This window comes from Camelus bactrianus, chromosome 5 (assembly GCF_048773025.1).
Source record: "Camelus bactrianus isolate YW-2024 breed Bactrian camel chromosome 5, ASM4877302v1, whole genome shotgun sequence".
Lineage (NCBI taxonomy): Eukaryota > Metazoa > Chordata > Mammalia > Artiodactyla > Camelidae > Camelus > Camelus bactrianus.
The window spans coordinates 19,638,255-19,665,511 of record NC_133543.1 but is presented as its reverse complement, the minus strand read 5'-3'; the positions used below and the strand labels follow the sequence as shown (position 1 = coordinate 19,665,511).

Genomic DNA, 27,257 nt, shown 5'->3' with positions numbered 1-27,257 from the left:
CACTTTTGCCAAGTAAGATTCTGAGGATTAGGGTGCATACATCATTGGGAGCCAGTCTTCTGCCTACCGCAATGATCGGTGAAGAATAATTCAAATATTACTATTTGGCTTGGCCAGGAGACTTGGCACTTGACTCAAGTCGAGAAACCATTATGAAGCTCTGATATGTCCAACCAAATGAGAGACTGTTGGGTTATGTGGTACTCTCGTGTTACTGAGGGTGGAACACTCCCACCATCACGGAGCTTACAAGACAGACTAAAGAAAGGCAAAGTGATACACACAGCAGAATGAGTGAGGGCGCACTCATCATTCATACATGAGTGAGGGAGGTGTTTGACAACAGTGCATCCCGGGAATTCAAGGTTCTGATGGGGGTGAGATTAGGTGACCTTTCAAACCAATTTCAATCCTTCTATTTCCATGATTTCTGCTGCTGAATAGATTCTTAGTAACAAATCGAATTTAAGATTTGTACTCTGTCAACTTCTTAAAGGACTTGTGACAGTATATAGCTGAGAGCACAGTGCAGGGTAAGACATTTAAGAATGTTTCTATTTCTAAACTATTACTTATCATGCTACAGGCCCCATGTATTTTTCTAGCACATACGTAACAGCATTTTCTATTATTTGTCCTGCAAATGATTGTTTAATAAAGTTTCAAGAGAATGAAAAAAAGAAGAATGAGATAGAATGGAGTCGTGATTGTTTAATAAAATTTCAAGAGAATGGGAAAAAAAGGAATGTGATAGAATGGAGTCCATTTGACAGAATTGAGTCTTTTAAGCTTCAGAACTGAATATATTGAAATTCTTGGGCTGTAAATGGGTCTTTAATCTTTTGATTATTATGTCAAAAAAAGTATATAGTTAACCAAACTTTTGGGGCGAGTTGGGGAAAGGACAGGAAAATTTAAGCAAGGATTTATTATTCAAATCCTTGAATAATGAGCATTTGATGGCATAATTGCTAATAACTTCAGCTATATTTTTATGAAGAACACAGAGATTTTCAATAACAGTGATTGAAACACAAACAATACTCCCGTAAAAACTCAGTGACTCATCTTACCCTTCTGATGTTTCTTTCTCAAAGAATTTCCTTTTATAGAGTTTTTACTGCACGTCAAAATGTTCCAGGGATTGTTCTTTTTTCAAGGGTGTCTTTGGGCTATTATTCATTCTTTTGCATTAATCCCTTAGGATTTTTCTCTGCAAATTCAAATTTTAAGACCTTGGAGGGGAATTCCAAGCTGTCCGTCATTTACAAGATTCTGATTGACCTCTATGATTTCCTTCAAGGTAATTGGAAGCCTTGACACAGGTGGATATGATGTGTATCTCTGCCCAGAAGGAAGCCTGGATGGTCCTTGGGAAATAGGATGCCAAGACCATAGTCCTGGGTGCCTCCTGCTTTCATGCAGGAGATGATGAGAGACATCAATGAGGAAACAGCCCACCAGGAGTGACTGAATTCCTTTGCTGTGAAGGCTGTCAGCACTAGGGAGAAGCTGCAGGGCCTGGACCAGAGGAAGAACAGTTTGCCCTCCTAGAAGAGTCAAAAGACGCAGTGACTTTAGTGCTGTGTACCTTTTAGCGTTACTGTATATTATGCTCTTTGACGTTAAGATGATAATTACAGAGAAAGATTCCTATCAGACCATAAATTTAGGAGACACGCTTTCTCTGCCTGGGCTTTTTGTGCTTTATTCACATCAAAAGGCAATTACTCTTTGTGCACACATAATCCCACCAGTTTAATGGGGCATGTAAAATATGCCTTGTAAATTTGCCCTTTATTAATCTTAAGTTTGCTGAAAACGAGAGCCAGCTAAACATGTGCATTCTTAAAAACCACAGCTTGCCCTTCAATAACTTAACTTTAGTCTGGCCAAACTCAGGAGGTCCTGAGAATTGCACTCTTAGCAGAGCCTGGTTATTCTCAAGAGAGATTTCCCTTGGTCCTCAGAAGAGCCCGGGAAGGACTGGATGACATGGTAGTGCCTGAATCTTCTTCACTGGTGGATGAAGTGGGTTTGCTTCATCTGCCACCTGAGACCTGAGGCAAAGAGAATTGTACGCTTGAGAGACAGCCCAGACTGGACACCAGCCCTGCCACTTACTGAAGCATGGATGGTGTGACTTTGCCTAACTTAGTCTCATTCTCAGTGTCTTTATCAGTAAAACAGAACAATGCATTCCCTGAGCAGCAATAAGACTGACCACTAATTCAATTGTTGAAGCCCTAACCCCTGGTACCTCAGAATGTGACTGTATTTGGAAATAGATCTTTAAATAGGTAATTCCTTTAAAAACTAAAAATAAACTTACCATAAGATCCAGAAATCCCACTTCAGGACATATATCCAGAGGAAACTCTAATTCAAAAAGATACATGCACTCAATGTTCATAGCAGCACTATTTACAATAGCCAAGATAAGGAAGCAGCCTAAATGTCCATCAACAGATGACTAGATAAAGAAGGTGTGGTATATATATATATATATATATATACACACGATGTATACTACTCAGCCATAAAAGATAATAAAATAATGTCATTTGCAGTAACATAGATGGAAATGGAGATTGTCATGCTAAGTAATATAAGACAGAAAGAGAAAGAAAAGAAAAATACCATACGGTATCACATACATGTGGAATCTAAAAAAAGACACAAATGAACTTATTTACAAAACAGAAACAGATTCACAGACATAGAAAACAGATTTATGGTTATTGGTCACCAGAAGAGTGGCTGAAGGGATAAACTGGGAGATTGAGATTTGCAGATACTAACTACTGTATATAAAATAGATAAACAACAAGATCTCACTGTATAACAGAGAAAACTGTATTCAGTACCTTATAATAGCCTATAACAAAAAATATGAAAAGAAATATATATATATATATGTATAACTGAATCACTATGCTGTACACCAGAAATTAACACAACATTGTAAACTGGCTATACTTCAATAATTAATTAATTAATTAATTGGTCATTCCATTACAATGAGGTCATTAGGATGAGCCCTGAACGAATATTACTAGCATCCCTATGAGAGAAGGAAATTCGAACACAGATATGTACAGAGGGAAGGCCCTGTGGAGACCCAGGGAGAGGATGGTCATCTACAAGTCGAGGAAAAATGCCTCAGAAGGAATCAACCCCGCTGAGACCCTTGATCTTGGACTTCAAGCCTGTGAAAATTAATTCCTGTTGCGTACATCACTCAATCTGTGGTACATGTTGTGGCAGCCCTAGAAGATAAATAGAGATTCTGAGATACTTGATTCTGAACTTTAGAATTCCCAGCATTGAGATAATGACCATCGTCGACAGAGCTCCTTCCTGGGCACTTAGAAACAAAGACAGGAGGAGAAATATCCATAGTGCACCAAATGTCCTGACACAGGGGCGGATCTGAGTAAATTCAGCTTACTGTTCCTGAGGATAAACCAAATCATGGCTACTTCATTTGGTCAGAGTAATTCAACTTAGAGGGTGTCTGGAGCCTGGGGACTTGATCTGAGTATTAATTGCAAAGGTGATATTCTCGTACCAGTCTGCTTAGTGGTTTTATTCTTAATTAAAGACCATTTTATGTCTGATGTTTTCCCTCTGATTATAGCCATTGTGTTTACACATAGGGCATTTTATTTCCCTTATTTCTTAACTGATTTTTCTCTGTCTGCCTCAGAATAAACAGAAGTATTTGTCTTCAAAAATTGGTGGAGAAAAGCTTCTGTAATTATAAAACAAACCCCCAAGTCTCCCAGTGTCTTTAGAAGGCAAGAATGCCAGACTAGAAGACACTGATTCATACTCTGAAAATGGCCAGCTTTTCTCACACACCCCTCCCTGTGAGAGGCTGAGACCAAGCCATAGAGGGCTTCTGATTGGTTGGCCCTCCAGGGTCTGGAACATTTCCACTGAGAGTCAACCTCAGGGGGTTTGCATAGCAATCTTGGGTCCACCATGCCTGTGGATGTCCTTCTGCAGGCAGCTGGCAGAAGCTTTTAACATCCTCATCCTCAGTCTCTTGCATGTCACCTGCTGCTGTGCATATATAGTAATAATTCTGTCCCCTGCAAGAGAATGTAATCCTCATAATTTAATCATAGGGAACAAAATTCCAATGGGAAAAATTATGTTTGCAGAATAATGGTGGCCTTTCTTTCTTTCTTTCTTTCTTTTACTTTTTCCTTCATAAAAACAATATTGTGTTTACCAACCCATTTCTTCCTATTTCTGGGAACATTCCCCACCCTCCTTGCATTTAGGTGTGGGTCACATGACCAGTTCTGGCCAATAGAATGTAGGAGAAGTGATGTACTCCTTTCCCAGGCTGAACCCACTATAAAAGTCTCCCAGGTGTGACGCTCCCTCTTTAATGGCCACATGTGAGAATAATATAGAGTCCCAGGCTGGAAGGAGTCTGGGCTCCTAAGATCTTTGGAGAAATTCCTGTCAGGAGAGCCAGCCAACCAGGAATCTCTGCATTGTAATTAGCATCAATAAGAAAGCACACTGTACACTACTGAGATTTTTAGCATTGTTGTATATCACAGCTAATTTTTTGGACCCTATGTAATATAAAACTTTTTTGATTTGTGTAGGAATGGTGATGGTTCTCCAAGGTTGAGCACCTGTGAAGGGGTAAGGATATTATAAAGATGATTTCAATTACACAGCAGTTTAAGAAATATTATGTCCAATCAATCATGTAATCCCTCTAAATCCAATCCTTTTCTTACCCTGCCTTCTTTAACCTCCAAATCCAATCAGAAGTGTGGAAGATTATTTCTGGTTAGTCTTAGGTACCTGCCCAAAATGTCACTGAGAGTGGCAGTATCGCAGGAAGACCACTGGTCTGAAAGCTGGGAGAGCTGGGCGGAGCTTCAGCTGTGCCACTGATTAGTTCTGGGACCATAAATAAGTCATTTCCCTCTTCATGTTATACGACAAGCATAAAGAGACACTTGCCATATCAAGGGTTTAAACTATATACCTGAGCTCCTAATATTTTGAAATTTGAATGATCAACTTCAGAGCTCAAAGCCTGGCAGCCTATGAATGTACAACCTAGATCATTTGGACTTAATTGTGTCTTAAAAATAAGGATACTGCATATTCAAACCCAAGTTTCAGCTTCACTGACAACACTTGCTTACTCATATGGCAAAAAAAAAAAAAATTTGAGTTGAGTAGCAGCTGCCCTATTTAGAGGGGGTAGGTGTTTTCTATGCCACAGTCCCCACCACTCCCTAATGTTACACAGTGGCCTGATTCTATCTACCTAGTCACTGTAGACATTGGAATTTGCATCAAGGTCAGAGTGAATTGAACCTTGCTTGAATTAACCCACATGAGAGATGTATGAGGAAAGTGTATACTGAGACAGACTGAGATACAAACTTGGCAAAGACAGGAGATGCTAGGAGCTAAGGGTGGAAGCCGAGCTTAAGAGCAAACATTAGGGTCTGCAGCTGGGTCAATCTGGAGCAAGATGGTAAACTGAAATAAGATCATTGTGGTAACTCCTAGGCAGTTTCACACAATGCCTTGACTATTCCCTTGATAGGTCAAGTATCTTAAATTCTTTCTTTCTCAAGTTCTTCATCTATAAAAAAAAAAAAAAGAAAAGGAGTGACTCTGTTCCTCTCTTAGTGCTCTTTTGAGAATTAACGAAATGGTTTGTGTAGAGCACAGAGCCTTACACATAGTAAGTGCTCAGTAAATCATGTCATCAGTATCCTTACCACAACTGATAAAAGCGATTTTTCAGTATGTAGTGGTGAGACTGGATTTGGGGAGAGTTGTGAGATAGAAGTGGGGATCTGGCTTTCATTACTGGTAGGTGGTAGGGGGTACTCAGGGGAACTCCCAACAACAAAAAAAAAAAACAGAAGGTAATTTTGCCAGCTTATACTTAAGCTTGGTCTTAACACTCATGTACGGGCAACCACCTGCATCCTTCCTTCCTTCTAAAAAGAAAGTCAAATGGGTATAACTATTCTTTTCCCTTTGTTTGATGGCCTTCAGACTAGGTACTACTCTTCTGTGATCATTTCTCTTTCCAGCTTTATTACATATTGCTCTCATCCACATTATAAAAATGGGAGCGAGGAGAGAAATCATATCAAAGAGAATGCTGAAAGAAATTAATACTGATCAAGCACCCACTGTGTGCCAAGCACTGCGCTTGGAATGTCCCTCCCAAGAATCCCGCAGGTTGGATGGCATGAATTCCATTTGACAGATAATGAAACTGAGATTGACAGGAGGCAAGTGACATGTCCCTGTTTGATTTTCATCACAGCACTTACCCATATGTGAAGTACATTTTTTTAATCCGTTTGCCAGCTTGCTCTGTTGCCTGTTTGCCCTTCTCCAAAGTAAGTTCCGCAGGAGATGAGATCCTGCTGTTTTTCTTTAGTATTTCATACACGGTGCTTGTACAGTACCTGGCATATAACTGGTGACATAAATATTTTTGAATGCATGAATTAATTAATTAGTGTGAATAAAAATTGCGCAGAGCTAACTTTGATCCTGGTATGTCTGTAATTAAGTCCACATTCGCTCTGCTCTGACTCTGAAGGTGACCGTTCACAGTCTGCCTGAGCAGCATAACCACACTGGATGTGATGCACACACCATGGGCCTTCTGGTCTTCCCGTCTCCTTCTGCTGGGTATGGAACAGGTACCTTGGACAGAAGACCTAACTGGACATTTCTCCAAAAAAGACATCTAGATAGCCAAAAGGCTCATGAAAAGATGCTCAAAATTGCTAAATATTAGAGAAATTCAAATCAAAACTACAATCAACCTGGGACTTAATTCCTAGGCAGAAATCAAACCCAGGTCGACTGACCCACTGCCCAACCTCTTACCCCTATCCTATAGGCCCCCCTGCCTAGAAAGTCTGGCAAATATAAATCACGCTATCAGGTTTCCTCTGATTTCTGTTGAGCTTTGAACACAGAACTTTTGGCAGATGTGGTTTCTGTCTGAATTCAGTGCACTTTGCTGTCTTTGGAATTAGGCTCAACTTCATAATGGGTGACAATGACCCTCTGGAGGAAAAATGACTCCCCTATTTGAGCATGTCTCTTATCTTCTGTCTCCAGGACCCAGTGTCAGCATTTTCCATGTTAAATTGCACCAGAGATTTTTCCCCATTCCCTGACAGCAGGACAGAGAGCCCCAACGTGAGCTTAATTACTTCTGCAGTTATGTGGACACAGTTTTTCTGAAGATCATCTTGGGTCAATAAACCAAGGTCTGTCTTCATGCCAAAGAATGATAAAATCTTCCAGAAGAGAAACTGCTTCTTCCCTATAAATAGAGTCAGGCTTTTGTTGGTTGCAACAAGCCATTTACTTTAGAAGGGGGGAAAAAAAGGTGCAGGGAAGAATTATTAACAACGTTTGGAACAGGTACAGTTCGGGTAGCATATTTATCTTTAAAAGACACTGCACGCAAACGTTTTCATCTGGAGGGTGAAGTGACAGATAACAGCAGAAATAGACAGGAAGTCAGCTGAAAACGTATGGCTCTTCCCAGAGTTTGTAAGAAAATGGTGAATGAAGAGAAAAGTTTGTAAAGGAGCCATAGCTCAAAAAACAATTCTGAGTTGTAACCTTAAAGAGGGAAAAGGACTATTTAAGGGTAGCCATATTTTGATATTCCAGAAGTGCTTGATGGCACATAATCGCCTCCATTCCATAACACTCCTCTGTGAAGATGAAGGATAGAAAAGCACAGAGAAAGATCATAGGATAGCTCCCTATTTCTGTACCCAGGGACAGGGTATTTATGACATCAGGTGAGGGACAGAGTTAGAACTGAAGTCTCTTTTCTTCACGGACTTGAAGAGAAAAGAGTGGTTACCAGGGACATTTTCCTGGATATGATACCTTTTTGGGTCATTATATGACTTCCCTTTCATCTAAAATTGTGATTTATCTTAACAGTGTATTTGTGCTTTGGGAACCTGGAGAGTGAAAATACATTTTCTGGCTTAGAGGGAATGTCATAAATCACAAAATCTTATGTTTTTAATTTCAAAATAGGATTCAGTCATCATTTGTTAATAGTGAGCCACAGGATGAAGAATTGAAAGAGACCCATAAGTCATCTAATGCCATCGGGGCAGTGTCTGATGTACAGCTACCTTCACTAGAGGTTTTTCCAGCTTGACCTGGACCCCCGTGGGGTCAGTGAGCTCTCTCTTAGTTTCACTAAAAGGTTTTATTTAAACTGGACCTCATTGTGACATCCACCTCTTGATCCAAGGTCTTTTTTTTTTTTCCAGAATAGTATTTAAAAATAAATTGAAGGTGTTTATAGCCTCTTCATCTTTACTTCCCTGAGGGTCATCCTAACTCCTTACCATCCTGCTTACTTCCTGTGGCCTTTGTCTGGGTTCCCAACCACCATTTTAAAATGTCACATGAAGAACCAGACAGAGAAAAATCCATCAGTATTTGTACAGTGGGCCAAACAATGTGTGGCACACAGCAAGTGCTGAGCAGGTTGGGGCCTGCTTCCTCTCCAGGGCTGCTCCAACAGCAACTGGAGAACACAGAGGGAGTATCTCTTTCCTTTGTCTGAAGAATGTTTTTCTATTAGTATCCTGAAAACATGTGATATCTTTATCTGCTGTTAGACTTGAGGTCATTGGGAAACCAGAATACCTCTTACCTCTTTCAATCTAAACGTAGCATTTTACATTTAACCCCTAAAACCATCTTGGTATTCCTCTAACATTAAAGATAATCAAAATCTTTGGGCTGTTTTCCTTTATATGACAACGTTCACCTGTGGGTCAAAGATACGGACTTAATTACCTTGTCTTTTATGCTTTACACAGGTGATAGGCTTAGCATTTTGAATAAGATAAAACTTAGAACAGAGTCCTGTGTCCTACATGTAAAGATTCTCCTCCAGGTTGATGGCAATTTATTAATCAACGAGATTTTGGGAAAGTTGTTTTATCTCCTCATCTCTTTGTAATGGGCTTTCGAACTTTCCCCTTATGTCCCCATCGTATCTATGTGATCACAATGAGAAGGATCCTTTCATGCCTGGCTGAACGTAGACAGACACTGTAGAATTCCACTGATCTGCCATCTTGTGAATTATCAAGCAGGTAATGATCTTAGTCTTGCTTGACTGAGAACACATGGCTTACCCAGTAATCAATATTTGTATTCAAAAATATTCAAATGACACCCATTTATTAGTCTGCTCAAGAATTTTGAAGCACCATGTCAAAAGGAAACGTGTACCCACATTTCTTTTGTGTCACCCTTTGGTGGGCGCTAGTCTGCACACTTGGCAATGTTAATTAACTTAGTGCTCATGTCAACCAACAAAAGGTAACTGTTACCGTGTCCATCTTTCAGCTCAGGAAATAGAGGTATAGAGGTAAATCATTGCCTAAGGCCAACAGCTGGAGTGCTAGAGCCAGAATGCAAATCTGGACAAGCTAACGTAAGAATGCACTGTCCTCAGCCCTACCTTCTATCTTTCCCTGCCTCTTGGTGAGCTGCCGCCCTGATACTTTTCCTGCTCTCAGTCAGCCCCCTCCCTCCTTCTCATATCTGTCTCATATTTCATGATTTCTCAGCAGTAACTTGAAATAAATGTGCAATCCTATATCCTATCTACCTTGTGATTTCACTGATTTTAATCTGGGATCTTAAGTATTTAATACAGCTGGGTGCATTCTTACCCTCTTCCCAAGGATATCAGTGGCTGTTCAGTCTTCAGCAGTTTAAACCCAGCCTCTTAAACACAGAAGACAGGAGGGAAGAGGTCAGTCCTTTCCTTTGAAATCTTTCCTTCGTACAAACCTTAACCCTTTTTGCCAACTTTATCATTTTGCCTGAGCTGTGGCACTCTGGTTCTTACTATTAGGAGGAGATAATTGTGTTATACTGTGCAGTGGTTATAAATATTTTAGAAGACAAAGATCTGATGAAAATTTGAGATTATGATTTGGGGAAATTTAAAAGAAGTCTGTAGGAAGGAAGACTAGCAAATTAAAGATTTTATCAAATGAACTCTGCAAAAGGAAATAACCAGCATCCTTGTGGGGCACTTAGATATGTTTTGAAGGAGCAAATTTTGAGTCACGATGGGCAGGGATGTGCATCTCAGTTGGTGGGAAACAATCAAGATGGCTTTTCTGATTGGGAGGATAGCTGGTTAAGGGGTAGGAGTGAAGATGCATTAGCTGAGTAGAATGATAAATGTGAGAGAGGAGAGTGATGGAAGAAGACTTAGAAAGATGTACCATCTTTACCTGGGCCATGTCACATCACCTTTCATTATGGAGATGCAGAGAGAATCAGTGACTCGCAGAAGAACCCAAAGCTACTAGAATTCAGGTCTTCTACTTCCCAGTCGACTTAAAATGATCTGAAATTGAAGGCAGATATAATTTGTTTTAAACCTGTCCTAGGCTTAAATGTAAAGCCCTCAAACACAGAACAGATAGTGAAAAGAAAAAGAAGTAAAGTCAACACAAAACCGTAAAATAAGAGCAAAGATGTTCAATAAAATCCTGTTTTTTCCTTCTGATTTTTTTTCTTTTTCTTCTTTCTTTCTTTCTTTCTTTCTTTCTTTCTTTCTTTCTTTCTTTCTTTCTTTCTTTCTTTCATTTTGCCACCTGTAATGACTATATTGATGCCTCTTTTGCACTATCAAAACCAATTTTTCTCAAGTTGCTCTTCATGCCCTCTGTTTCCCTTCAATGAATTATAAAACTAGGTTGTGTTTATGGAATCTAGGCTGCCCAGCTTGAACTACCTGGTGTGGGAAGGAAGCACCACTGATTAGGGCCAGCGCTGCAGGGGAAGGTACCAGATTTTCTGGTTGGGGGAGGCAAATGCCACATTCAATAAGCAATGCTAGGTGGAATTTTCTCAGGAGGTAATCTGTGTGGTGCAGGCGATGATGTAATCAATTTCTGAGGTTCAGACAATAAATGGGTGCTGATAAAGCCAAGGAAAATTTATTGGAGAAAATAGAATTTAAGGAGAGTTAGGACGAAGTGGAAAGGTATCGCAGGCAGAACTAAGGGAGGAACTGAACTGTAAATTTTATGGAGTGAAAAGGTTAAGTTGGGAAGCATGAAAAAGGTGGCAAATCAGGGAGGGTGGAGCCGGACTGTGGGAAATTTTATTTCTTAAAAAAATGTTTATCATGCCTCTAATACATGCCAGGCACTGTGGGGGGTGCTAGGGAATCACTGGACCTGACAGTCTAGAAAGGAAGATGTTCTCTTCCAAAGGAATGACCCAGTAGAATAAAGGTGATGATGGAGCAAGTGTCAGGGACTGCATGGGCACATCGTGGGAGCGTCCAGCCCAGCCCGAGAGGGCTGGGAGGCAAGTCCATATGAAAGATGTGATGTTGAAGGAAATTAGCGGTTGGGTAAGAAGGAGAGGACTATTCAGGGCAGAAGAGGGAGTAGGAAGTTCAAATAAACTGAAGCAAAAATGAACCACCCAGGAGATGGTTAGTGTCACCTGACATAGACAGAGAGGTGAAAAGTGATGCAAAACGATGTTGGAGAGGAGGGTGGCAGTAGGTCATGACCCCTCCAACAAGCACCTGCTGGGTCCTTACTATGGAGAAGAACCAGGGGCACCTGAATGAACGCCTCACAGTTCCTGCCTCAAAGGTGTTTAACAGTACAGCAGGGCGACAGGTAAGTCATTAAATATTTACAAAGGCATCCGCTAAATACCATGACAGAGATAGGCACAAACAAAAGACCAACTAAGCAATACATTCATGGATTTTTTTCCCCCACAATTTATCCTCACGCATGCAGCAAACATTCATCAAGCACCTTCTATTATGTCAGGCACTGAGGATATCCAAGTACATGAAAATTGTTTCCTGTTCTTAAGGAACTCATTATATAATCTCCCGGGTGTGACAAACAAGAGTGTTAACATTTACACCCAAGCGTGCTTAGAGTCACAGCAAAGATAATCACAGGGCATAATGGGAGGACAGAGAAAGATAATGTACCCAGGATGGGGGTCAGAGAAGACAGAGAAGGCAGAGACAAAGGTCATTTATTAAAGACTGCATAAAAGCGAGCTCCATGGGCAAGACCAACTCCTCTAGGTGATGGAACTGAAACACAGGAATCTGCCGATGGGATCCCTCGTGTATCCAGCACTGCAATGCATATGGAAATGCTCTGTGATGGGGCTCATGACACAACTGCCCTACATTATGACCCAGCATAATTTCATTTTAATGGACCCCACATCAATCCTCTCGTGAGACTAGACCATATATTCAGATGGTCTCCCTGGCCATGATTTTACCACTTGCCTTCATGTTTTAATCACGCACTCTAATAAAACATGAGCCATTTAAAGGCAGTCAGTCACTCAGGGACCGAAGTCACCTGGGAGGGTTTGGTTGACTGCCAAATTAAAGCTTGGCCCCGTGTTGCTAGGCAAAGAAAGATTGTCCCTAAGATAAATATTTGGAGTTCAGAAGACATGGCCAGACTGCAATATTTTTAAGTTACGGGAGATCACATTTGGAGCTTCAATTCTCAGATATATCTATCCTCTTAATTTATTTAGTTAAATTAAAAAGTTCATGGGAAAAGAGTGAGGCTTACAAACACAGTATTACTAGGAAAATCACAGGATAAATGTGCTGAGCAAATATTAAGTTGGCAAAAGGAAACTGTAAATGTACAGTCAGAACTTTTGTTCTAGGTTTTAGTGTCCTAGTAAAGATATTTGGCTTCCAGAGGGAAGAAGAAAGTGGTTTTGACAAATTTTTTTTTCTTGGATAAGGAAGAAAGGTGAACTCCACCTTTGTCAGAAATCCAGGGCAGGCTGGCAGGTAGCTTGAGGGCCAAGACAGAAAACTGCTAGTGGCTGCTCAGAGTGATGCCAAGAAAGAAGCTACAGTGATTTCCGGGCCCAGAGGGACAGCACAATAACTCATTAACGAAGTCAGGCCGTGGGCCAGGCTGGATTTCTGCTCACTGTAATATTCATGGCCTTAAATGAGGCTCCAACTAATAAGGGAGAGAGGCAGGTAGATGGGGAGTGAGGATCTAGGACGTTATATCTGAGGTGCTTTCAGATCCAGGCAGCATCTCCATGCTGTTCTCGTATGTCCTGGAGCCCAGAGGATTTGTGCGGGTCTGGTGGAGCCATCGAGAACAGTTGATACACTTTTTAATTTTACATCCTGACCTCTCAGAGATGATTATCACTGTGTTACACACAAGGACAAAGACTCTATCAAATGTGATGGCACGTGTCAAAATACCTTATAAGCTCAGGAACAAAGAATCCAATGTAAGATAATATTACTGCCCCTACATCTCAACAGACAAATTGTTCTTATTGTTACGGCCATTGCTAAAGAGACATTTGACCTAATTTATCAAATACATTGGAATTTGTCATGGGTCATGACAATATTCTTATGCCTAGAATGGTGCCAACACAGTGAGTGGTATAATATTTATTTAGTTAATGAATGTATCTTAGTTTAATTTTATATCTGGGAGGTTATTACTGGAGATGAGAAGATGCAGACATTGTTCAAATGCTGCATATCCTCATAACTCAGCCCAATCAATTAACATTTAAAGCTGTATTATTCAAAATTCATCTAAACTATTACTTCACATCCATTAAGACAGCTATTATTAAATTTTTTAAATAACAAGTGTTGACGATCATGTGGAGAAATTGGAAAACTTATACATTGCTGGTGGGAATGTAAAATGATGCAGCAGCTGTGAAAAACAGTTTGGCAGCTCCTCATAAATTTAAACATAGAATCATATGATGCAGAAATTCCACTTTGGGGTATGCACCCAGAATATTTGAAAGCACAGACTCAAATAGATATTTGTACCACAGTGTTGATAACAGAGTTGTTCAACATAGCCAGGAGGTGGAAACAACCCAAATGTCCATTGATGGATGAACGAATAAACAAAATGTGGCACATACACACAATGCAATATTATTTAATCTTCAGAAAGGAATGAACTCTGATACAAGCTACAATATGGATGAACCTTGAAAACATTATGCTAAGAGAAATAGGCATACTGTCCTCACCCATATGAGGCACCTAGAATAGCCAAATTCATAGAGACAGAAAGGAGAATAATGATTATAAGGGACTAAGGGGAGGGGGTAGTCAGGAGTTATTCTTCAACAGGTACAGAGTTTCAGTTTAAGATGATGAAAAAGTTATGGAGGTTGGTAGTGGTGATGGTTGTGCAACAATGTGGATGTACTAATGCCTCTGAACTGCACACTTAAAAGTGGTTAAATAGTAAATTTTATGTTAGATATATTTTACCATATTAAAAAAAAAAAAAGGACAAAAGCTAACCACCCCATCAGAACAACAACAACAACAAAATCCTAAACTAATTAAATAATACAGCACTTCCAGCTTCTTCAATAATCAGGTAAATAAGCAGTCGGTTGGAATTTTTGAGAAAAATGCTTTTCAGCACTTTCTCACTTAATTCTCACTTTCTTCCTCCATAGTAAACATACTGATTTTTAACTGTGACTAAAATATGGAAGAAATGACAGAATATGGGCAGAATGCAAACAGCAGAGTACAATGAATCTAGAAACAGAAATACATTCAACAAAGTGGGATCATTTAGAGTAAGGACAAGCCGTTCTGGACGTACCTCAATAGTTCCCATATATTGCTCAGTAGTTCCTGCACTGTAATTCTATGGAGAATGAAAGCGAATATTCAACAGGGTAGACCTTGAGCTAGCATGGATCATGCTCAAGTATTTCAGTGGTTATGTATTTTCAGTACTTAAAAAATGCTAGAGGGCTATGCAGTTTTAAAGACTCCCATCCAAGAAAAGAATGGTCATTAAAAATAAAGGTTTAGACTGTTAGTGGGAATGTAATTTGGTGCAGTCATTATGGAAAACAGTATGGAGAGTCCTTAAAAACTGAAAACAGACTTACCCTATGATACAGCAATACCACTTCTGGGTATATGCCTAGAGAAAACTCTTAATTTGAAAAGACACATGCACCCCAGTGTTCACAGCAGCACTATTTACAATAGCCAAGACGTGGAAGCAACCTAAATGTCCATTGACAGATTACTGGATAAAGAAGTTGTGGTATGTTTATACAATGGAATACTACTCAGCCATAAAAAAGAATAAAATAATGCCATTTACAGCAACATGGATGGACCTGGAGATCATCATTCTAAGTAAAGTAAGGAAGATTATCATTCTAAGTAAAGTAAGATAGAAAGGAAAGAAAAAAAGATGCTACATGATATCACTTACATGTGGAATCTTTAAAAAAAAAAGATGCAGAGGATATAAATGAACTTATTTATAAGACAGAAAGACTCACACACAAAGAAAGCAAACTTATGGGTACCAGCATGGTAAGGGGGTTGGGTGGGATAAACTGGGATTTTGGGATTTGTAGGTACTAACTACTATATATAAAGTAGATAAACAACAAAATCCTACTGTATAGCACAGCGAACTATATTCAATGCCTTGTAATGGCCTATAATGAAAAAGAATATGAATATGAAAAAGAATATATGTGTGTATAAATGAATCACTATGCTATACCCCAGAAATTAATACATTATAAATTGACTATACTTCAATTAAAAAAATAAAAAATATATTAAAAAATAAAGGTTTAGTATATGAAGATGTGAGCTGACTTTACTTAGAAGCATGGCTTATCAGGAATCAAGATCCACTATCTGATGTTATTGAATAAATGAGATTATATTGCACTGAATAATGAAAAAACAGACATTGGCAAGTTTTCAGAAAAGTTAGAGGCAGAGAACAAAAGTAATTTTAATCGACCCCACTCTGTACACTATCCAATGTTTTATTCATAGATTTAAAGATATGTGGCAGCTGATTTTGATTTAAATCAAGTTCGTTTAAACTGCTAGTCAGGAAGAACCACTGAAAACAAAGTTCTTCCTCAGAAAAGTACGTTTTTGTTGTTTGACATAGCCTTAATACATACCCTTCACAACTCATGTGGGATGTAAAAGTCATTGCTGGATGTTCCAAGTACACATTTAAGTGGTGATTTATTTGATATTGTTTTTCAAGCATCATCCAAAAAATTGAATGAATGACTTTGTTGTTTTATTGATCAGATATAACTGAAACACATACTGCCAAAGCCATTAGACAAGAAACCTCTTCTTTGGAGCTGAAGAGCTTTCTCAGACCACGCCCTGATCACAGAACGTTTCAGGGCCCAAGGATTGGGTTAATATTTGTATGATCACCAATTGTTTAGTACATGCTGAAAGTTTCTTTGGCTGCACAACTCTCACAGAAGCTTAACCAGGTGTATTAGTCAGAGAAAGAGGATTTGTTACCAGGAATTGGCTCACACAATTGTAGAGGCTGAAGAAAATCCCAGTAGCTACACACAGCAAGCTGGAGGGCCAGGAGGGCCCATGATGTAGTTACAGTCCGAATCCAAAGGTCTGAAACCAGGAGTACCAATGGTGTAAGTTCCAGTCCAAATGCCAGCAAGCTCAAAACCCCCAAAGACCTGATCTTTCAGTTCATATCTGAAGACAGACAACAACAGCAGCTATCCCAGCTCAAGGCAGTTAGGCGGAGGGAGTTCCCTCTTACTAGAGGGATCATTTGCCTTTTTGTTCTATTCAGACCTTCAACTGATTGGGTGAGGGCCACCCACATTAGGGAGGGCAATCTGCTTTACTCAGTCTCCTAATGCAAATATTAATCTTCTCCAAAAACACCTTCACAGACACACCTAGAATAATGTCTGATCCCACATCTGGGCACTCTCTGGTGCAGTAAAGTGGACACACGAAATTAACCATTGCAAGCTTACTATTATATTCTAATCAGTACTGCTTGGCTGTTTTTTTTTTTTCCTAGTTATACTTCCTAGATTATGTTTTTATGTATGTGTGTGGCTTGTGTGTGTTTGTTTTCTCAACCCCGTGACTGACATTGTTGCATTCTTGATTTATTTGTGGGTACCTGAAGTACTTCAGGCTTCAGTGAAAATCCCTTGTCACCTCTTCTCTGAGTCATTTTGTTTAACTGAAGGATTCATTGGACACCACAACATTATTCTGAGACATCTTAGTTCAATTGTACTCGTGATTTGATCCTCATAATAAGACTGAGTTCTAACCAATTTTTGTTTTTCAGCAGCCCTGTTGGTTTATTGTTTTAGTTGTTAGGGTTAAGAAGCAACTGTCATTTCTAAACCTACAAATACCTGAATTTTGTAATTCTTCTATTCCTTTTCATTCATTTTTGAAAACTGGACAGTTGTCTTCTGAGCTCATTTCTTTCATGTTCAGTACTAACATTCTGCTTTCTGACTTCATCCTCCAGTTACTACAGATAACATTTTTAACCAAATGTTTTAACCAATGTTGAATAGGATAGAAAACCATCCCTCCAGCTTTTAATATCATTTTCCTTCCCATTTGCCAAGTGGCCACTAAGGAAATACACATATATTCAGTTTTGCCAACACCACCAAAAATAACAACTGAGCTTGTTGGCTTTTGGACTGGAACTTAGATCATTGCCTCCTGGTTCTCAGTGGTGCTGACACCACTACTAGGCACCAATTTCTATAGCAGCCAGGATAGGTGATAGTATGCTGCTGAAACAAACAACCTCCACCACGTTAGAAACTTGTAACAATGTAAGACCATTTCATGCTAAGGCTACATGTTTTTGCTTTGGGGTGGCTGTGGGCTCTGTTCCACATTCTTCTCTCCTGGACCCAGACTGATGAACAGTCACCATCTTAAACATTGTCATTTGTCATGACCCAGGAAAAACGAGAATGTGTCTAATTGCGCACTGGCTCTCAAATCTTCGTCGTGTGTTTAATTGGCCAAAGCAACTCACACAGATACAAAAAAAATCCAAGGGAGTGAAGAAGTGCAATTTAATTATGTGCCAGAGGAGGATATGTAGAAATATTTGCATAATAGTAGTATTGACTATCACATTCTTCCTAAATGCATACATAACCTGGATTTTCCAAATAAAATGAGTCCTTAATCTGAGTGTGAGTTTTCAGTTTCTAATCATTTGTCTAGACACACATTCACATTTTTACAAGTAGGATAACTGAGACTCCTGGAGGATTTATACAAAGAAACTCAGCAAGTGAGTTTCAGGATCCAATCCCCACTAAATTGCTCAGAGCACTGTGTTGTAGAAAAAGCCCAAGTTTTGGTTTCAGTATGAACTGGGTTCAAGTCTCAACTACATGACTATGTTTCTGAGTTTATGTGGTTAAGTTAGCTTGCCTTTCGGAACTCAGTGCTCTTCATTTGCCAAATAGATATTAGAGCTTGCTATCTTGCATGAGCTGTTGTAATGATAAAAACGATTAAAAAAAATGTTGAAGGTGCTTCAACAATTCTATTGTTAGATTAACATTTATTGCTGGAGTGTGTCATTTTGGTACAGACAAGTCATGTCCTGCTAGTTGAGCTTACACTTTCAAGGACTCCTAAGGTAAAGGTAATTGCTCTTGGTGTGTGTGTGTGTTTCAGAAGTCTCACTTTTTAGGAAGTAGCAAATTGTCTTATGAGAAGAGAGACTCAATCAGGCAGCTAAGCAATAAAGAGGATTTTTCTGTGATCAGCAGTAGAGGCTTAGTTTGAAGTCAAATGTTTGTTTGAGGAAAGAAATCAGAGAACAAGATGCCAATTGGAGCCAGAATCCTTTACTGTGGCCAAGCTCAAGGATCTCCAAAAACTGATTCTCTAAGGACCACTCCTCAGTTGGACTGAAAAATGTGCTGACTATGCTAATTCCCAAAGGAATTTACTCAACTCTTGAAATTTGATGGGTGGGAGTCAAAATGAAATGATGCTGGGTTTCATTCTGATCCCTCTTGAAAAAGACAGCTGAACATTTTTTGTTGTTGTTCACTTTTTTTTTCTTTTTTTATTGAAGTATAGTCAGATACAGTGTGTCAATTTCCGGTGTACAGCATAATGTCCCAGTCATGAATATATATATTCGTTTTCATATTCTTTTTCATTAAAGGTTATTACAAGATACTGAATTAAAAAAGGAAAAAAGAGGACACTAACGAACTCATCTGCAAAACAGAAACAGACTCACAGACATAGTAAACTTTTTAAGGGTTAAGAATGAGGTCCTTTATTCTGAATTAGCTGAGTGTTTCCATCTATAAGCAGTGGCCCTCATACCACTCCATAATTTCCCCTAAGAAATCAGTTGGGGAGCGTATAAGAGCACTATGATTCCAAGAGTCAGCAGCCAGATTCCAAGATTTTGATTTGATGGTTTGGCGATTGAGCCTGAAAAGCTGGATGCAGGTGGACTGGGATTTGAGAAACTCTGGACCAGTGTCTCCCTGCTTTGGCTGTAAATTAAAATCACCTGCCAAATTCTTACAATCAAATTGTGCCTGGGCTTCACCTCAAGCGTCTGAGAATTTCTGAAGGTGGAGCCTAGGCATGGGGCTTTTTATAAGGCCCTCAAGTGATTCTAATGTGTAGCCGAGGTCGAGAACCGCTGTATCTAGTCTAAAGAGATCTCTGTCAGGTTAAAAGATGCCATGCCAGTGTCAAGAAAGATATTTGATAGGTTTCTTTCTCTCTCTCTCTCTCTCTCTTTTTTTTTTTCCTGTATCACAGAACTAGACTAGAAGATACCTAAAAGGAATAAGGTTTTTCAACTTAGAATATCAGCATTGTTCAAACAGGTACAAGAAGGGAAATTTGTGGGTTCATCACCAGTCATGGGTTCTGGCTAGCAGAAGTCCCACCAAAATGGAATGAATTACTCAAGACTATGTGGAAAAAGTCAAGAGAGTGAGAGGGAGTTGGGAGCCAACTCCTGAACCTCTCAATTGCTCCCATATTTATTGTCTACAATCAAAGGAGAAATCATTGACCACTGTGTGATGGAATGCAGGAATTTAGGAAATCACTGACCATTGTGTGATGGAATGCAGGAATTTAGGGAAAGACAGGGTGGGATTTAGATTGTAGAGTCTGGCTCAAGATCAGAAGGCCCTCTAGGTTCTAGCAAGTCATATTTGTATTGACATCAGTGAGCCTTACAGCTTATCACGGCAAAACTTCTGAGAAGTAGCTGCTTTAACATTTTTCTTAGACTCAGGCGGCTGTGCCTTTTTTGGGTTGCCCCCCTCTGGGGGTCTTACCCGTCATTGGCTAAGCAGCCTTTTCACCTCTGAGTCTGCAGCTTTTTATAACTTGTTTATCATTCCAGCCCAAGACTCATTCCTTTGGGGGCCTACAGTTTACCTTTAGGGAAGTCATGGGGAGAGGGGAATAATATACATTCTTATAGATATGTTAAAGCAGACCACCAGCCCAGAAGTGGCTGGGGTCTGTTACAATTTGTTAACCCAATCATGAACTCCCACAGAAATTTCCAGACCAAACTCTGGAGAAAGAAGGGTGCAAAGCCAACACCCCTGCCCAGTCAGGTCCATGCAGAGCCTACCACTCTCTCAACACTAACACCTTCCTAAATCCTCCTTCCACCCTTCGATTCTGTCCTCCTGGTTCTCCAGACCTGTCTTTCTGTGTGCAACCTCCTGCCCCACCAGGGTTCTGCAAGTCTATTCTTATTTGCTTTTCACAGGCCATGTTTCTCTCAACTCACTCTTGCCCTAGCTCTCTGCACAGACTTTTACATTGTAAACTGAACTCCTGAAAGTCCACACCTTTCCACAGATGCTCTGTGGCCAGCTCATCCAAACTGCGACTTGGATTTTCCCTAGCCACTCATCTCCCTAAAAACCATCCCCAGAGGGGACCATTGCTCCTATTCTCATCCTATGAGTTACAGTTTGCATACTTACTGCTCTTGACTGAACCTTTCAGATAATTATTACAGAACTTTCATCTCTCAGTGAGTAAAACTTTTCTGGTTTAAATTGTACACCCATCACCTCAGCATTGTATTCAACTGATCTCTTCCTCCAGAACTTTATTTTTAACTAAACATCCTGAGCTTCTTTAAAAACCTGGGGACCAGGATAGGCACCAAAAATTAGCATAATAGGATTTATATTCTTAATGATAGATAAGGAGACTGAGGCTCAAGGAGGTATGATTTGTCAAGTAAATGAGATGGAGAGGTGAAACCTGAACTTAGATCCTTTCAACTGCAAAGCACAAGCTCTTGATATCAGTTTACTCTTAAATTATTTATTTACTTATCATTAATATTTTAGAAACACACAAAGATTTTGGAGGCTAATAGGGTGGGGACCCTTGGAGGAAGAGAACCAGAGATTGCTTTCTTGACCTAAGAGAAGCCATTCTGGGCGTAAGCCACTTTGTGATCCAAGCCCGACCTTGATGCTAACCCATACAGAACAGGTCTCAGTAGTTAATGATTTTAAGGAAACAAAAGAATGTAGGAACAAACAGCTATCACCAAGCCAGGAAAATAACTTAATCACAGGGGAGACAATAAATCAGTCACAAAGACTCCCAGTTCTGTTTCAAAGGTAAAAATTAGCCTGACACACATTTCTGAGTTGTTTTTGCAGGATTCAGACCCCCTTGGGCATTCAACCGCCAGATTAACTGGAACAAGGTCAGTGATGCTGACCTTTGCTGGCCCTCGTGACTTTAATCAACTGGAGCCCGGACTCTGTCAAACTGGAATGACCTCTGCCCCAATTCTATGCTGAAATCTCCTCTTCAGCACGTAAGCACACGAAGGACTCTAGTCGCTCTGCTTGAAAGACTCTACCCTCCGTTCAAGAATATGCATGCAACTTCAGCTTAAATCTTCCCCAGTTTTGCTCTTCGGCGAGACATTGCTTTGAAAAACATTCCCCATGTTCTTACGTGTTGTAGGTAATAAAATCCTTCCTTCTCCTGCTCTTTGACCTGGTTGTGTCTTTTGGCTGGACATCCAGGAAGAAGCGAACCCAGTTTTCAGGTCACAGTATAATATGTAATGTGATGAACATCTGAGTGCTGGCCACTGTGCTTAAGAAATAGAGTATTAAAAATGATAGTTGAAAATCCTGTAGGTACCAGGCTAACTGAATTCCCATCACTCCTCTTCCATTCCCCAAAGCTGACGACAGACAGAGCTGGAGCTGAAATGGCCCTTCTGAGTTGTCTCCAGTTGAGGTAAGACACCAGGCTCTTGGATCCCAGCATTTTTTCAAGTTCTTGTGAAATATGTATGCAGTCTAACTTTATGTGAGGCCTTCACGTGACCTGTGCTGTGGCTCTGTTCCATTATGCACGACAGAGTATCAACACAGGAAGTCAGTGCGGTTGGACCTTTAGAAACCTGAAGTCACATGGTTTGATGATACATTCATTTCTTTGCCTGGGGTTTTCCCAGAACACAGTAAGAGTGTAAATCTTAGGTTTAAACCTGTGTGGGGCTAGATCTTGGAGCTGTGGTGCTCTTACATGCTCTTCAACTGATTCTTAAGAATGGAGAGTTATGGAGTGGTTTGAGAAGCCACTGAAACATCCAGTTAATTTAGAAGAAAGTACCTCATTCCTAATTGTTATCAAATTTCCCAGGAGGGGTGAAAATGAAGCAGAGCATCACTTCATTGGACTCCCACGCATCCACTTCCAGGAGTTCAATACGCTCCTTTGTAAGTTAGCACAGTCAGCACACTCTTCAGTCAAATCAAGGGGTGGTCCTTGGAGACCTTGTTCTCATGCCTGAGTCACTGAGACAGAAGTCCTTCCACACCCCTTCATTGTCACCAGTCAAAGAATCACATTTCTATATATAAAATAAGCAACCAGGACCTACTGTATAGCACAAGGAACTATATTCAATTTCTTATAATAATATATCATGGAAAAGAATCTGAAAAGAAGAAACATATATGTATGTGTATGTGTAACTGAATCGCTTTGCTGTACACCTGAAACTAACATTGTAAATCAACTGCACTTAAATTAAGAAAGAAAAGAAAAGAAACAAAAGAATCCTGTTGATAAGGATCTAGCTTACTATTTGAGTAGAGAGATATAAATCTCCCTTGGAATAAAGGTGCTTGAGGAAGGACAGACTGTTAAACAAGATAATAAGGCCCCTGAGACCAGAGTCTGACAGGCTGGGCGAGACTAAGTGGCACGATCAGAAGAAGTAGCTGGCAGTTTCAGGTGTGGCTCTCTCTTATCCGGTCCACCTCCCTGCCCCAGAGCTCCCACGTGCCATGAGAAGCAGAAACCAATAGCTGGAAAGAACCATGTCCCGGGGGCCCAGCACCTTTGCGGTGGCTTATCCCTCTCAAGGAGCTGGCAGGGAAGGCAGAAGCACAGTGGAGGTGGAAGGGAGCCTGAAGAGGAGTGGTCTGGATGAGGCAGCAGTGGACCCATCAGCCTGCCATCCTGATTCACACCCAGCTGCTGCCCTTTCATTGAGGACTCACAAACCCTTCCTCCATGCTCCTGGAATAAATAACCCATGCAGACATTCCAGGAAGAGAGCAAACTTCACAGTGTTGTTTGGGGGCTCATATCATTCAGATTTTGTGGAACATTTTACTCACTAGTGAATTAAACTTAGGATATCCTGGTTAACATCTCCTATCTTGCCCAAGATTGTTCCGAATTCTTTTGCAGTTCCCCATGTATATCAAATCTGAAATCACTATTCCTAGGAAACATTAAGGCTAGTGGAAAGAGATACCATCTATTGCATTCCTTCCCAACTCACAGTTTCTCTCCATCCTCATGCACTGTCCATCTTCTATTCTTCTGTCAGATGAGAGATGAGTTTCTTCTCCTTTTCAGGGAAGAGAGTTCCTCTTGTCAAGCCTTCCCATTTGCCTCCTCTAGGATCTTTTTCTATTAATAAGTTTCCTATTCTTTTGCACAGTAAATTTTTCTCTTCTTTTCTAGCAACTTTCCTCTGCTGATATATATATCTTTGAACCTATAGATCCTAAAGGCAAACAAAAGACCAAAACTAAAGCCTTCATCCACTATAGAGTCTTCTGTTCCTTGGATACTGGTAGTCACTTTAGTCTTCATTCTCCCTGTAGTTTCTCTTCTTAAAAGCACTAGGAAGGGACTCCATCCCAGTGGTATGCCGTGGTAGTGTGAGGATTCTAGAGCATTTGTATCTTTTATCCACAGCTGTGGTGTAAGACACAGTCACCAAAGCCAAGGCTGGCCTAGGAATTAATTCAAGTGCATACTGGGAAGAAATCCAATAGCCAGGTTCCCAAATTTGAAAGAGGCCATTTTAAAGTAGAGTTAAGTTCAAATGGTACAAGCCAGAAAGCCCAGGTGGTCCTGGGAATGGAGTTTGAGGGAAGAGCAGTCATATTTCTGGAACCGGTAAGAAGTTAATGACACATGATTGGTCCCCGGTATCTAGGATTTCAGATGCGTGTCCAAGACCACTAAAGGCAAAAGAAAAAGCAGACAAGGAAAGGAATATTGGAACTTGGACTCTGGAGGTTTTTTCCTATTTTTCTGCTAGGAAAAACTCAAGTCCGAGACTCGGGTGGTCCAAATCCACATGTGCATGTCTCAGCTGATGCACCGGCGAGGCACGTGGATGGCAGGCAAGAGGTATGGCTAAAGCTTAATCCTGAAGATTAATGACTCCTACATTTTAATTTTTTCTTAACCTTTTTATCTAGCTCTCCTCTCTAGAATCAAGATAAATTTCCCTTTAACCTGCTCAGTGGCCTAATGGTTACATTTTGTCAAATTCCTCCCGTTCTTGCCCGTAAGAAGACATGAATGAAAAGGATTCACAAGTGCTAACATCACTGAAAATGTGAGATCTGAGAAAAGGAGAGGTACCAGAGGCCTGATTCTGGCACTGAAAACTATTACTTTATAAAGAGCCATAAAAATAAACACATCCAGATTGAAACAAGCAAACACATACATAGCGACAGCATCCAGGTTCTTACTCAGGCTAAGATCTTAGGTAGAAATCATTTGCATTCTCAAGGCTGGTTCAGTTTAGGACAAACAACTAAATCTACATCTCTTCTTTTTTTTTTTTTTTTTCAATTTTGAAGAGAAAATACTTTTTTCCCTCGTCAAAATTTTCAACAAGCTACTGTTCTAAGCGCACTTACCTGTCAGCAGCCAGCTTTGATTCCTGCGGTGTTGATCTTCTCAGACCTGAGCTTATTTTTGAAAAACAAAAGGACCTGTTAGTGCATTTTAGCTGCCAGTGTTTCAGCTCATTTGCTCTGAAAGCGCAGATTCCCTCACGTCCCTTGACTCGGCCTCAGTCTCATGCTCAGCGGGCCTTATTATTCAAAATGCATTATCTCCTCCTCCATTACCAGAAACTCCTTTGCAGAAAAACAGACATCTTTAACTTTGTGAGTTTCTTAGCAACCCCACTCAGCTTTCTCCACTGGTGGTGACAAACTCTCTGGGGGTCCCTTGACCCAAGTCCATTGATATCGGTGATGGAGGGGCTCCCCTGAGCACCTGCTGCCTCATGTGCTCACTGTCACTGCGCTTTTGTGAGGGGACCTGATGACAATGGTGTCTCAACACTTACTTTTCTTTGAGTGAGGGGCCGAGTGTATCTCAGGGATTCGTGTTGCCTCACAAAATTTCACAACAGGAGACTAGATGGATTGAAAAGCCAAGTGCGTCCAGAGGGGAAACTGTAGGCGTGTGGGCAGGTATGGGGAAGCACTGCAAAAAAAATGCTAGAATCAATCAATCCTCCCCTCTACTCCTCTCCTGTCTTTCATTTTCCACCTCTGCCCACCACATCCTACTTTATTCCTTTTGCTAAAATCTATCTAGCTATCGTACAGAAATGCCAGGAATGGGTCAGAAACCCAATTTACATTTTTGACCCCCCCCCTTCTCACAGCAAGAGATAAGCTGGTTTAAAATCTTTCCTTGGATCTGCCCTCAGGTCCCCTTTGGACCTTGGGACCCAACAGTTGGTACAAGTTCCTCCCCATCTCTGATTCACTAGATCTACCTAATCTCTCTGATCCTCCTCATTGTGCAAACTTCTCCCCCCAGGACCAAATCAAATGATAACCTCTGCTGACCCCGACTTTATGTCAGGCTGTGAGTGTATGTGTGTTTGTGGATGCAAAGGATTTCGCATGTATAAGAAATGGATAGGGAAATCTCTATTCCCACGCTGTTTCTGAGTTTATTGAGGAGAGATTACAGGAACTAATCCACATGTGAGCATCGTAAGAAAAGCATGGTTACCAGGCTCGATGCACTGGGTACATGAGGAACACGAGGCAACTGAGTCTCGAGCAGTTTAAGGATGTAGAGCTATTCATATTTAGAGCCATAATCGGAATTTAAGTTTGCTCGTTACAAAACACTTGCTTTCTTCCACTCCCTGTACTGTTCTCTGGAGAGATACACACTAAGCTAAAGAGCAGGGCAAGTTGAAAATCACAGTTCAAGGGAACAGCAGCCGTCACAGGGCTTCTTGTGCAGAGTTACCTGCCAGGAGACTGGTGCAAGCAACAGTCCACACGCTTCACGCGTTTAATCCCCACTGTAACATCAGCCGCTGCGGTGAAGTTGGGGAGGACAGAGGCGATGTGGAGACGTAGTCAAGGGAAGTGATCCAAGGCTGAAGAGTGCCTAGAAAGCTTTCTTCAAACACAAGTTATCCAAGAAGTTAGGGGGTTTGTTTTGTTTTGTTTTTCTGTGCCGTGCTCAGGATAAGTTGCACAGAGAATGAGACAGTCGACAGCAGAGTCGACACTAGAGAAACGTGGATTTCTGGTTTTTCTTCCAAACATGTACTATTGTTTCTAGTCGCCACTGGAAATAAGACCTACAGTTACAAAAATACCCTTGATGGAATGCCTGCTTCAACCACTGTAAATGCAAGTGACTGAGAACACTTTCCAACTGGTCTAATTTTTCTGATAAACAGAATTGAACCATCTACTCACTGGTTGGGACTCAGGAGCCCACGGGGTAAAGCAGCATCTGGCATCAGCACGGGGAGGAGACGGCTTTACCATGTTTGGGAGTAGATGAGTTGGCTTTCTTGAAATAATTTTCAAGTAAATTACATCATACCATTTATTATTCAATGCCTATGTGAGCTAGAGCTGAGTGATAAAACAGAAAGACATATGTGTGGTAGACTCACTAATGGCCTTTCAAAGACGTCTCTGATCCAAACCCTTGTGAATAT

General features: G+C 40.5%; 1 long non-coding RNA gene across 1 annotated transcript; it reads right to left on the bottom strand.

The window, feature by feature from the left end:
* Positions 1-696: 696 nt before the first annotated feature.
* On the bottom strand, positions 697-25,292 carry LOC123619492 (uncharacterized). The gene is made up of 4 exons (XR_012506965.1): positions 25,186-25,292; positions 10,326-10,441; positions 2,333-6,487; positions 697-2,060 (listed from the first exon to the last, which is right to left on the bottom strand). It is a non-coding gene; the product is annotated as an uncharacterized LOC123619492 (long non-coding RNA).
* Positions 25,293-27,257: the final 1,965 nt, after the last annotated feature.